The sequence below is a fragment of the Lissotriton vulgaris genome, chromosome 8 (assembly GCF_964263255.1).
Source record: "Lissotriton vulgaris chromosome 8, aLisVul1.2, whole genome shotgun sequence".
Lineage (NCBI taxonomy): Eukaryota > Metazoa > Chordata > Amphibia > Caudata > Salamandridae > Lissotriton > Lissotriton vulgaris.
This window is the reverse complement of record NC_141696.1, coordinates 315685823-315699373: the sequence shown is the minus strand read 5'-3', so window position 1 is coordinate 315699373 and position 13551 is coordinate 315685823.

The following is a 13551-nucleotide window of genomic DNA, read 5'->3' as shown; positions in this document are numbered from 1 at the left end:
AATGGCACCCTTAAACTAAAACTAGCAAAGATTCAGGCTACGACTGGTCTTTCGTGGCCTGACGCTTTACCCTTAGCATTACTGTCACCAAGGGCAACTGTACACTCCCGAGTAGGGCTCAGTCCCTATGAAATAGTGTTCGGTCGTCCTGCTAATGTTTGGGGGGTCCCTAGACCGGGTATTTTCTGTGATCTTGAGTATCCAATGTTGATCGATTATCTTCATGACTTGACTGCTAAACTGAGGTTAATTCACCAACAGGTTCACGAAGCATTGCCGACGCAGACGGAGGGTCCAGGCCACCAGCTCCAGCCCGGAGATTGGGTGGTGACGCGGAACTTTTCGCGCAAGACCAACTTGGACCCGAGGTTTACTGGACCCTACCAGGTCCTCCTTGCCACGAGAACTGCAGTTCGTCTTGAGGGGCGGAAGAATTGGGTGCACGCCACCCACACGAAGAAAGTCCCTATCCCGTTGCCAGCAGACTCGTGGGTGAGGAAAGGCATTGCATCAACTGAAACCGAAGGATTGCCGGCGTTTGTACCTTTCAGCGACGCACAACCTGTCGGAGAATCCTCAGTGCAGCAGAAAGACACTGTTGAACATTTGTCAGCAAAAGACTCAAGACCAGAACATTCAGCTGATCAACAGGACGCTGTCCCTTCAACGGATCCTTTGTTTGACGAACAGACACGTCCTGGGAAAACCCGATACTTTTTGCGATCTAGCACTAAAGACTAATAAAAGATCCTGCTTTGCTGTATTGACAACTGCATTATCCCGTTTTCCGTGATCAGTTTTGAACATTCATATTATTGTGATTATTCTTATATATATACATTGAGCTTCATTCCTTACACTTTTTGCTTCCACAGCTGAGAGACATTGTTTTTGCATATACACTTGGGAAATAAAGGCCGTAGGGCCGCGCGCGTACTTCCTTCTGGTTAGTAGGTCTTGACGCTAGGTTAAAGACCGTCGGTTCCTGGGAACTCCTAGGGATTGACTACTGCTACACAGAACGAAGTGCGTCAAGAAACGTTGCGGACGGTCATAGGGAATGGCGTTTTCGAAGCTGACGGACTTGGAAGGAGCTCAAGCTCAAAGATTCAAGCTGCGGCAACTCAGTCGTACCAAATGTTTTATATTCCAAATATTCGTATTGTTTTTGACTGCTTCTGCATTATTGGCGGGTGGGGTGTATTACACGATGTTTTACTTCTTACCTACTGCTACACCTACTCCTACCCCTGATCCTAAACTTACCTCCACTGCTTCTCCTCATTCTTTTCATATCTTACCTGAACACGAGCAGGCTAGACGTGCAGAATTCCGCAATAATTCCTTTATTCAGCTCCTTCACCAGCATCAGTTAGTGGTTAACACTACTAATTGTTGGGTGTGTGGGTTGATGCCACATACTACGGATAAGGGAATTCCATATCTGGTGTTACCGTATAGTTCCCAAGGGTCTGCTCGAGCATTTCAGACAATGTTTCGAAGCGCACTGGGTTTCCACCCCATTCGAGAACCGCGTTCCCCCTACTCTGGTCCTACCTCGTATCAAAAACCTTTGTCGATAGCAATAGAGGATTTAGATAGCGATATCTATGATCCCTCGCTTATTCCCGAAGAAGAGGTACAAGCCTATAGGGTCCTAAGTAGAGGCGAATATAGTGTGTTCACCAGCGAAAAGCAGCTTAAAAGCTCGCCTCCGATATGGGTCGTACCCCACATTGGTAATTTTTGTCTCATAGGTCGTGGCCGAAGATCGCAAGCCCGACTTGGAGCGAGTGCTTGCACTGAAAATTACATTCTGCCGATGGTCTCGTCCCCTGTGTTCCTGGCTGCCAAGGGTACCTACTTTATCTGTCATGATCGTGCGTATGCATGGTTGCCCTCTGACTTCTTGGGCTCATGTTTTATCGCAAACTTGTTGCCTCCGACGTTCACTGTAGATGCAGATTATCACAAGACTAGAGTTGTAAGAGGCGTAATTAGCGAAGAGGATACTGCCGGTCAAGAGGCAGGAGACTTTTTCAAGGGTTTCCTCCCGTTTTGGGGACCTATGGTTAATAGTAGGAACCTGAGACAGTTGACTCGAGTGGTAGAATCAACCGCTAATATTACTGCCAGTGCCCTTGGTAATATCACCACTGAACTTCAGGCGGATAGACTTATGACGTTACAAAACCGTATGGTTTTAGACGTGATCTTAGCAGATCGAGGTGGGGTATGTAAGGTGATCCATTCGAGCTGCTGTATTTTCATTCCTGATAACGCTCCGACTGTTTATCAAGCCATCTCGAAGTTGCATAAGATCTCCGAATCCATACACGTGGATGTAGGGGATTGGACGCTACTTGGGTGGTTTTGGGGCCTGATGTCGACTTGGGGTTGGAAGATTCTGATGATCATCGGAGTCGCTGTGGCGTTCCTGTTCACGTGTTGCCTTTGTGTGCAGTGCGGTCCTGCCTTATGTGGCCTCTGTGCTACAACGTGTATGAGACAGCCACCTGTTACCAAGGGGACTCGGTTGGACAGAGCTATGCTACAGCAACATCTCGATGGTCTGATGAATATCGAATATGATTCCGACTAGTGCTTGCCTACATGAGGGCAAAAGGAGCGTCTGAGGTTCCGTGACAATTGTAAGTGGTGTTTTCCGACTCGCACGAATATGGTCGAGTCTGGTATCTATGAACCGCAAATGACGAGTTTAGTAAGTGTGCGCAGTTTCGCTGTGCTAACTTAAACCGTTCGTTTGTTATGTGGGTTTTTCATCTGTACCCACGGGTTCCATCTTAGATACGGCATCCATTTTGTCTCTTGCCCTCAAGTAGCCAGCTAACGGACGCTGTCCGCTTCGCGACCCTGGGACTCCCAAGATATTTGCGGAAGACACATGTCTTTTTGTAAGTGTCTTTATGACGAGGGGGATGCTGCTGTAAAGCAGATGGCGCCTCTCGAGGCTCATCTTGCCGCACGGACTTATTGTCTCAGCCGTGCATCTCATTAGGCACGTCCCTTTGATGCCCGTATCTCGTGTTTCTCGATACCTCCCCTTTTACACCCTTTTCGATCTCCCCACTGTCTCCGTCTTCCTCTGCACCTGTCTTTGTTCCTATTCTCGATCTGTTTTTCTGCCGATTGGAATGCACTAATGTTGGGAAGATGGGTTTTTACAGTTGGGAACCGCCAAATGTTTCCGCACTTATGTTCCGGACCTTGTGTGTATCAAAGTGACCAAAGCGACCCCTCTGGGGGATAATTGTGGGAATCGGGTTGTAAACCTTTGTGTATCATGTTGTCCTATGGGTAAATTCTGTATAAAAGGAGCGATCCACAGAACCAATTTGAAGCAGTCTCCCCAAGTTGCACGTGTTGTACTTGTCGTGACTTCTGTGTTCCCTGCAGTAAATAAACCTTGAATCTTTGACGTCGAAGGAAGTGTCCCGTGTCTCTGTCATTCGTACGCCGGAGCAGGTTACCCACGAAGGTTTCAGGTGTTGTGCCCTGGCACCGCTGGGTCTTAAAGAACCCAGTCCTTCATGCTTCCTCAATTCTTTTAGCAAAATAGCACTTCTTTCCCTGTAGGATTAATCCATGATAGGATTTCATCATGGATTTGTAAATCCGTTTTGCCTCGGCATCATATTGGGCTCTCCATGTCCGTTCGGCAACTTTACATTGTCTACGGGAGTGGGCCAGCTCCGCCGTAAACCAGGGGGCCGAGACCCGTTTAGTATCGGATCGGGGGGGCTGTAAAGGGGCAAGCTCATTCAATCTAGCTAAAAGCCAGGTCTGCAGGATTGCAAGGTCATTATCCAGATCACCAGTGTAGGACAGAGGATGGTCCACCAGGGCCTGGGCAAGCAGATCTGGAGTCACCCTATGAAACACCCTGTAGTTACTGCCCTGCTGTCTCATAGCACTAGTTGCTGGTTTCTCAGTGCCAGATATTTGGAAATGGGCAAGTCGATGATCGGACCATAATACCGGCAAGAGTGCAGTAACCACAATTGAATCACACTCTGAATAACTATTAATGCTGGTCTTATAGGAATGAACAAGGTTAGGGATAATAGTGTTAATGATTATGTTTAGATCAAGTCAGATACAGGCTTAAGACTGAACAATACTAGTAAATGAAGCATGTACTGCACTGATTGGAGATATAAACTATACAAAATGATGGCCCTTTATCTAGTGCAACAAATTAAATTTCAACAGAGGGTACATGTAGGAAAATTCCCCTTTTGCATGGTCAGCACACATTTTGGTAAATGTTACTGCTGGGTGTTGGACTCTGCATACTAGGACTCTGTGCAGGCACCAGGCCATGTGCTCTGATCCCTAGTACATTTCAAATGTGTCATACTTCTAAGTGGCATATTGAACTTACCTGACTGTCCCTAGTATTTGGTATGAAGTGTACCGAGGGCCTCTAAGTTAAGTGTCGCTTGTGAACTGCAGCATACAATTTGCCACCACTGTAGGGACAGTAAAGAACATGCCTTTAGCCCTACCAGTGTAGACTATTTGTGCTATTTTAAAACTAATTTCTACCTATCGAAATAACCGCTTTTGGTCAGGCCTAAAACCCTCCTTCTAAATATTAATAATAATGCCTATAACACAACTCAGAGAAAACAGAAGTCCTCAAACTTGGTTCCTAGCCCCTAAGCATGGGAAGACACATGGTGGGCCCCCACCCACATCGACAAACCATGCACAAAACCTCAGCATTATACAGGACTCATCACTAACTATGAACCGCCAGATAAACGTGGTATCCTCAGCCTGTTTCATCACCCTCAGCATACTCCAAATTCATTCAAATGGAGCCCCTCCAAATCCAGAAAATGGTCACTCATGCCCTCATCCCTGGCAGACTGGAATATGGTAACGCCCTCTATGCGGGAATCAACAATAAACTCCTCTGCAAGCTCCAGACCGTCCAGAACGCTGCAGCGAGACTGATCCTAGACATCCCCCATCACAACCACATCACCCAACACCTCCATGATCTCCACTGCCCCCCCCATCCAAAGAAGAATAACCTTCAAGCTCCTCAAGCATGCATACAAGGCCATCCCCAACATCAGACCAGCATACCCAAACTACCCCCAAGAGAAACTTCAGATCAGCTGACCTCTCCCTGGCCAACATCCCATACATCTACAAGCCCAGAATAGGTGGAAAGTCAGTACTTCTCCTACAATGCAGCCAAGACCTGGAACGATCGCAACCTCCACCTCCGGGAAAGCTCTTCACTGCTCCATTTCAGGAAGGACCTCAAGACCTGGCTCTTCAGAGGATCCCAGCACCCAACGGAGCCACCCCCCAGCACATTGAGCCCCTCAAGTGTGAGTAGCTGTGCTCTACAAACTCCTGATTGATTGATTGATACTTGGATATTCTTTAATGCCCAATAGGATAGGGTGCATGGGATTTAAAAGTAGGGCATGTAAGCGTTTAATGTTAAACACGTCCTAGCAGTGACAAAAACTGAAACCTATTTTCACTATAGCTGGGTCAGCTGTTTCATAGGAAAGCAGTGGGATACATAATTAAAATGTATAATGGTATTTCCACTTAGGAATAGCTACAGTGTTTCTACTTGGACTTTATAATGTATGTTATAAAAGCCAAATCCATTGGTAAATTTGGATTTGTACGAAATATTTACAAAAGGTCATTTTAAAAAGTTACCTTTAAACAGAACTCATTGATAAAAAGTCAACTTTTTTTTAACCTAACGCCTCTTGAAGACCACTTGTATGAGCTTCCAACTGCCGTCCAGGAGCAGAATACCCCCTTAAATGAGATGTGAACTTGCTCTCAGAGGTGAGACAAAGGCCTTGGGTGTGGGGAGGTGTTTTGTCCCTTTGACAGGGTGAACATCTGAGCATTGCCCAGGAACCTAATTAACTTCAAAGAGGCCTACCCTGTTACAGGCAGATGTATCTAACACCTTGTCCTGCACCAACGTGTGTCCCTCTAGTCAGTCAGACACCAATCGCATTATAGAGAGGAGTAGCTCCCAGAACTAGTTTTGAGTGACCACCGAAGAAGGGCTGCTCATTTCCCTAACCACATCTCTAGGGTGGGCACATGAGCTCTTCATAGGGAAATAAAGGTATGGCCATTTTGGATTTAGGTAGAGAGGGCCACTGTGGGATTATTTACAGTAGGGCACACAGAAACAAGCACAATCAGGAAGGGTTCCCTCTGGAAACCTTTTTAAAATGGATAGAGAGTGGTGAGGAGCCACCCCCACGCATATGCTAGTGCTAGGCATTAATGTACCAACCATGGGCACCCTCATTAGAACACTACTGGACCTGTTGAAGATACAAGAAGAACTGCACCTGCTGTTGAAACTCTGAGGAAACCCAAAAGGTTTCACCTACTCCACTTACACTTACATCCAGGGACAAGACATGGACGTCAAGCGTCCGTTGACAGACCTCTTGTTAAGCGTCATTGACACAGAAAACTGCTAGAAACACTTTTCATGAAGAGTTCAGATCACCAGTTCCAACTGATTGTGCCTTGGACCCCACTGGTGGCTTACTGCTGGAGTTAGTGTTGACCCTGCTGGTGTGAGTTTTGACGCAAAGTGCTGTCCTGGGATCCTGGGACTCTTGGTTGTGACAATGTGTACTCCTGAAGAGTGCAGCTGATAAGTTCCAACAGGAACTGCCCTGGACATTGCTGATAACTTCTCCTGGGGTATGTCTTGACCCCAAGTGCAGTTCCAGGGGTCCTGGGACCTTTGGCTTTGTAAGTGTACTCCTCCTACCATCCTGAAATTACTGTGACTTAGAAACATTTTGGCTCCTAAGTACTGGGACAAACCTGCTCCTGGATATGCTCACAGGTGATTAGCCATGCTCTTCAAATTCAAATAGCATACCACGACATGACATGACATAACAACATAACATAACATAACATAACATAACATAACATAACATAACATGACCTGCCAAGTCAATCCAATAAAGGTGCATTGCCACTTGGCCAAATATCAGACTGCTGCCACCCAGAGCTTTTTGGTAGCAGTATAACTGTTTCAGAGAGACATTGCAAAGAGGGTATCCAGTCTCTTGGAGTGCATCCTTCAAGAATTAAGAGCTCCCAAAAAAGTGACTACGTCTGAAGGTAGAAATCTTCATGGGGAAAAGTCACCAAAAGAATCAGGCCAACAGAGACGTTTCTTATGGCGGAAATTTGATTTTCTCTCACTCTGATCTTTCCCACCAAAAGTCAGTGGTTTCACTGGGACTTCATCCAGTGGCTATTCAGCTCATCTTGGCCACTTGGCCACAGCCTGCAGTCTTTTCCCACTAAGGATTTCTGACTTCCATGTCAAAAACTAAGTGAGAAGGTAACATCTCCAACCGGGACAAACCTGGTTTCAGTATCTGACCTATGCTCTATCGTGGTCAGTTTGAAATCTCTGGTGCCCCTTATTGCAACTTTGTCATTTTGGTGTCATTTTCATCATTAAATTATACTTATAAACTAGTGCATGATTTTTTGTCTTGTCTTTTCGACATTTTAACTGTTTTGGTACTTTTGAAGCTTTTAATATTTTCTTAAGCTATGCATGTCTACTCTGTGCCCCATTAACCAGGGGTTAAGCTCAGATTTAAATTAAAAATACTTAAACCTTTACTGTCTTTACAAGAAATGTGTCATTATTTAATATTGTGAACTACTATTTACCCTAACGAAAAATCCACTTTCTCATAGTACCCATTTAAAATATATAAGATGTATTTGGTGAAACCTGTATACAATCTTCTTTAAAACATAAATCCCTTTGGTCAGGGTTGGAAAAATGTATACTCCCCAGACTTAGAATAAGAGCAAATAATTACGATTTTAGGATAGCCTAATACAGTTTAAAAACATAAACTGATAGAGTCAAAACGTAAACCATAGATAGTCCTACAATATGCGACACAATATAACATAGCTACATAAAAGCAGGGTCACCATTACAATCAAATGTCCATATGAAATACATAGCCATACTGTTCAATAGATTTAATATGATTTATTATGTACATAATATAAAATCTAAACTTATTAGTTCATTAATGCTTGAAGCATGTTAGCTTCATAATAAAAATCTACGACTGGTATGCAGTATATAACACAATACAGTCTAATGTGCGCAGGTCAGTCACGTTTGTATGCTAATGATGAGCAATGTGTGTTCCTTTGAAGTGACCTGTATTCCGTACATCGCGGATGACCTACACTTTTGACTAATGTATTCCGTACATCGCGGATGTATGTAATTGTTCAGGCACTTTGATTTCTTTCACTTACCTCCGCATATTTAACACTGCATATTTCTCATACCATGTGCCAATGAGGTACATTGCCTCTTTGAATATGAAGTATCCCTTCAGAGCTGATCTAAACAATTTGTGTTACCATTCCTTGACACCTTCCATTCGCACAGAAGAAAACTTGTTACTTCCATGTTTTATTAATTTCATGTTTGTTTTGAAAGGAGCCTGCCTTAGTAGTGTATTTTTACCAGAACTAACTACATCACTAAACAGGCTAAGTTCATTCTCTGTAAACTTTGTCACTGCTCAAGAAAAGCTTTCACCTTACTGCTGATTGTGGAGTGAAGTTCCTCTCATTCATACTATTGCGACACAACTTGCCTAATGTCTTATATGGTTACTCTTTCACTCTTCTAAGCTATGTTTTGGGACATTATAACAAAATAGGAAAGATTTAATTGCAATGAATGAAGATTACCTCCAGATTGAAAATTAAAACAATGATCCAAATATAGTTCATCAGACACCCTATTTTCTCAAAATGGCATACAGGGCCCAATTCACAAAACTAACTTAAGACAAAATCCTAAACTTACTACCATTTTGGTATTCATAGAATGCACTTACTCATTTTGGTATTCACAGAAAGCACTTACTAATGTCGGTATTCACAGAAGTTAGGAGTCCTAACTTTAGGACTCCGAAATGCCTTCTGTGGATACCGAAAGTCTTAAAGTTAGGATTTTTCTCAGTTTATACCGAAATGAGTAAGTGCCTTCTGTAAATACCAAAATGAGTAAGTATCTTCTTTGAATACCAAAATGGTAGTAGGTTTAGGATTTTATCTTTAGTTAGTTCTGTGAATCAGGCCCACAGTTAGGATTATTGCATAATTGTACCCCACACAATGTTTCCTACTTGACTAAGGACAATATTTAAATTGAGGAAAACAGGGGACTCCTTGAAAATTGCCTGATCAGTTTAGGCGGAAATATTCTAATAGACTATCTTTTCCAGAGTATGCACTAGCCAAGCTCTACAACGCTGTTATACAAAGGTTAATTATCAGCATTACATGGGTAACAGTGATACTGCATACTTCTATAACAATTAAAATAATATATGCCATTATGCTTTTTCATACAAAAACGTAACCACATTTTCAGACTGTAGTGCAATTGAATATTTACAGCAGCCAAGAACAATTCCTGTCTGCTGAGCAAAGAAGTGCATGGGTGTGATTCATGCCTACATTCAGTCGAGCCAGGGTCATAGCCGCTGGGGGCATTTGACATCTGGGTGTGCCCGTATTTATCTGTGAACCTTCCCCCAAATGACCGAGGAAGCTGGCACCGTAGTTACAGGTGCTTGAGTTCCGAAGGTGTATGAGCAATAAAAATTCCGTTACATTTATATTTAATTTGATCCTGCTAGATTTACTGCGTGTTCCAAAACCGGTTAAGTGTCAGACTATGGTTTCTGACAAATCTGAGTTGTTGTTTACTCTTCTTTCTCTGACTGTAATGTGAGAGAATTTAGTAAAGCAAACTGAGGGCCCAATATTACTGACGGTGTGACTGTCACGACAAACCATCGGATGTCAGTCCCACCGCCATCTGAACCATTTTATCTGCCTGCCACATTTCAATGGTAGGCGGAAGGTTGGTGTTCCTTAAGCTTGCCGGGTTGGCAGAGGGGGTGGTATTCCATCCCATGTGGCGGTGCCTGCCAGGCACCGTCATCGGGACTACAATGTCCCTATCTGCCCGCTTTTCTTGGCGGTTAACCCGCCATGAAAAGGCGGACGGAAAGGGACTTAGGGGACTTTGGGGGCCCATAGTGGGCCCCTCTCCCCCATTGGCCCTCCGATAAGGGCACTACATATCCCTGCATTAAGTAGCAGGCACCGCAGGGATATGTAATGTGACCCTATTTTGCATTGCATAGTATAGGCATTGCAATTGCCGTGGTGGCGGTCTAATCATAATGCCTATGCCAGGACTGCTGACAGCCTGTCGGGTGGTCCCGATTTTCAATAGGGTGGCGGGCGGACTTATATCCACCGGCCATCCTAATCAGCCCCTATGTGTCAATCTTGCTAGCGTACAGACATGGCCAATAAAATTATGCAACAGATAAAGCCTACATTTTGTCACCATGTTGACTAAATTCTGTGACAAGAGAACACAAATTATGCTTAATGTGGCTCATTATGTAACATTATCACTTCATTATTGAATTTTATCATTTTTACACATTAGTGCTGTCGCAACACAGCAAAAGTTACACTTTGGTAATACCAGTTCCATCTCCAAATACAGCTATAAATAACTGAAATGTGAGCAGTCACAGTTTGTGAAGTACCTTCCAGTGTGCAGCAGCACCTGTTGCAGTGTTTTTAGTAACGTTTGATCTGTTTGGGCTTGAAACAAAATGAGTTTTTGTTAAAATCTGTTGATAATGCAGCAGAAGATGGATTTTGAGGCCAATTTGGCAAATTCATAATTATGTGAAAAATGTCACAGCTGTAAAATCACATAAATTGTATAGCACTTACACCACTAAGTGTGGTGTGTGTGGTTGGAATGGTGTTGTCTTTGTTTTGTGATCCTATGTGGGAAGTGTTTCCATGTCGTGCATGATGACCACGGAAGTGCGATTATGGTGTTACGAGATACATCACACAGTGGTGTGATGAATGATGAGCTTTGGGCAACCCAGATGCGCAGTTTATGTATTTCAGTACTTCAGCAGCTTTGAACAACTGCTTCGCTGGTTACTGCAATGGGTTGTCCAATCAGAAATTTGGGGTAAAGGTCTGGGGAAAAGATGGCATTGCTGGAGAGAGAGAGAAGTGGGGAGATCTGCTGGGATGTTCACTTTTACTATCTTCTCATAGCTGTACGTCATTGTGGAATGTAAAGTAGCAGACATAGGGATATATTTACAAGCCCTCAGCACCACCGGATTGCCACTATTTTTGATTTTCCAGTGGTGCAGCAACACTTTCCATATTTACAAGGTGGCTCTAGTAAATATGCCGCTTTCTACCACAGTCCTCTACGTTAAAGGGGCGTGCAATGGGTGTTTTCTGTGGGTTTTCTACACACATTGCTTTTTGGGGTTGCAGTGCCAAAAAATAATGCCATGGAATATCAGGTGTTAGAATCATGCAACAAGGAGAAAGTATTAATTACTCCTCATGTTTTGCTCTTTCCATGCTTGCTGCAAACTGCAGCACACATAGAAAGTGCAAATTGACATTATTGATTGTTTATGTGCACAAAGTGTCCCTTCCTGTACATGAAAAATCATCCCTGCAGCGTGGGCAACCTTGCAACAAGGCAGCTGGGTGCCTGAGCTGGTGCTGGGCAGCTTCTTTTGCACCGGTGCTAAAGAAAACTTAGGGCTGTGGCGTATTCTTGTGAATAATGGGCATCTTTGCATTTTTAAAATGTTGGAGCACTGCGCTGCCAAATTTTGTTCAGCTCCCACTCCAAAATGTTCTTGTGCATAGGCTCCATAGTGTTTAAATATTTGGGGCTTGCAATTCTGGACTAGATGAAAGACCTCCGATTGACCAGTAGAGTGGACAGAGCTCTTCAGTTATTCCATGCATGTTTATTTGATGATGGCTGGTTTATTGGCTGCACAGTACTAGTGATGGACACCCTTTGTAGCAGATATGTCTTATGGGAATGTAAGAGGTGTAAGTTACAGTTGTCTGCTGACAGGTGAGTGTTATGTTATTAGTTTAGCATTAGCCAGTAATGCTATGTATGAATTTATATGGCTACATAATACCTCAACGGAACATAAGTCACTTAACTTACCAGCTTATCAAAAAAAGTTTCCTGGTTGGGATGTCTTTAATTTGTGGATATAAGCTAAAGAAAGAGCTTGAGGATGTGACTGTCTTTCTAGGTTTTTCTGCCAGGATGTGTGATGCTTTAGTTGTCTTGAAAATACCAGTGTTTTCAACTGCCTTCTGAATTTTATATGCTTCTGGGTGCTCTGAATGCTGGCTTGTAGGGAGTTTTAGAGCTTGGCGGCTTGGATGGAGAAAGTAGTCCCTAGTATGGATTTCTTATGGTAAGGTGGTATGAAGTAGTGCAAGCCTGGTGCGCAGTCTCCTTATTTGTTTGTATTTCTAAAATGTGACTCTAATGTATAGCAGTCCTTCGCTTTGGAGGTTCTGTGAGAAATTCAAAGTGCCTTGAACATTGCTCTTCTAGGTATAGGTAGCCTGTGGATTGATTGCAAGACTGAAGCCATGTATTCTCTTGGGTGAAGACAGAGATGAAGTCTTGCAGCAGGATTTTGGATGAGTTGTATTTTGCCTATGATAAATGCAGGTGCGCCAAGGTATAAGTTGGGGAGATGCAATGCAGTGATTTTATTGTGTAGGTGGCACTTTGTTTTACTTGTGTTAACATGTGTCATCAAATATAGGTCTGAATCCATGGTTACACCTATGTTTCTGACTTCTCTTGATAATGTTGGAGGGACCTCATGTTAGAGGTAGGCTGGTATTTTTATATTTCCAGAACATCTCTCTCTTGTGAAAAAATATAGGGGGTTATCCACGTAGTTGTAATGGGTGGGATTGGATGATGTAATCAGGTTTGGTAAGGGAGTTGGGTAAATGTTAAATAATAGAGGGGATATGATGGACCACTGTGGGTTGCCACATTGTTGTGTGTGAGAAGCTGATATTAAAGATGGTACCAACACCAGTTCACTGTCATGACAGAAAGGCCAATAATTCACGACTTTTGTTAGAAATGTGGTTACTGGTTAAGGTGGGTGAGATCCTGCTTAAGTAGCAAACCCCAAATTAGCCTGAGCTTAGCCCTTTAGTGGCTTGGCACAAAGAGGTCAGGGTTAACCTAAAGGCAATGTGTAAAGTCTTTATGCAGTACTTCAAACACTAATAACAACACATGGAAAATCAAGCAGCAATTTAAAAAAATTGAGTAAAATCTAATAAATTATTTGAGACCAAAACCAACAAAAATCCAATCAGTAGTCACAAGTTTAGGTAGACCTGGTTTACGGAGCATTGCAGGATCTCACATCAAGGATGCGTCGTGCAGTGCCAGTTCTAAGGGAGCTGCTGAGCTGCATTATCATTGAGGAAGATGTTATTGAGGTGCCTGTAATTCAAAGTCCATACAAAAGGGGATGATGGACGGAGCGTTTGAGCAATTCAAACACTCACCCCCAGTCAACTGAT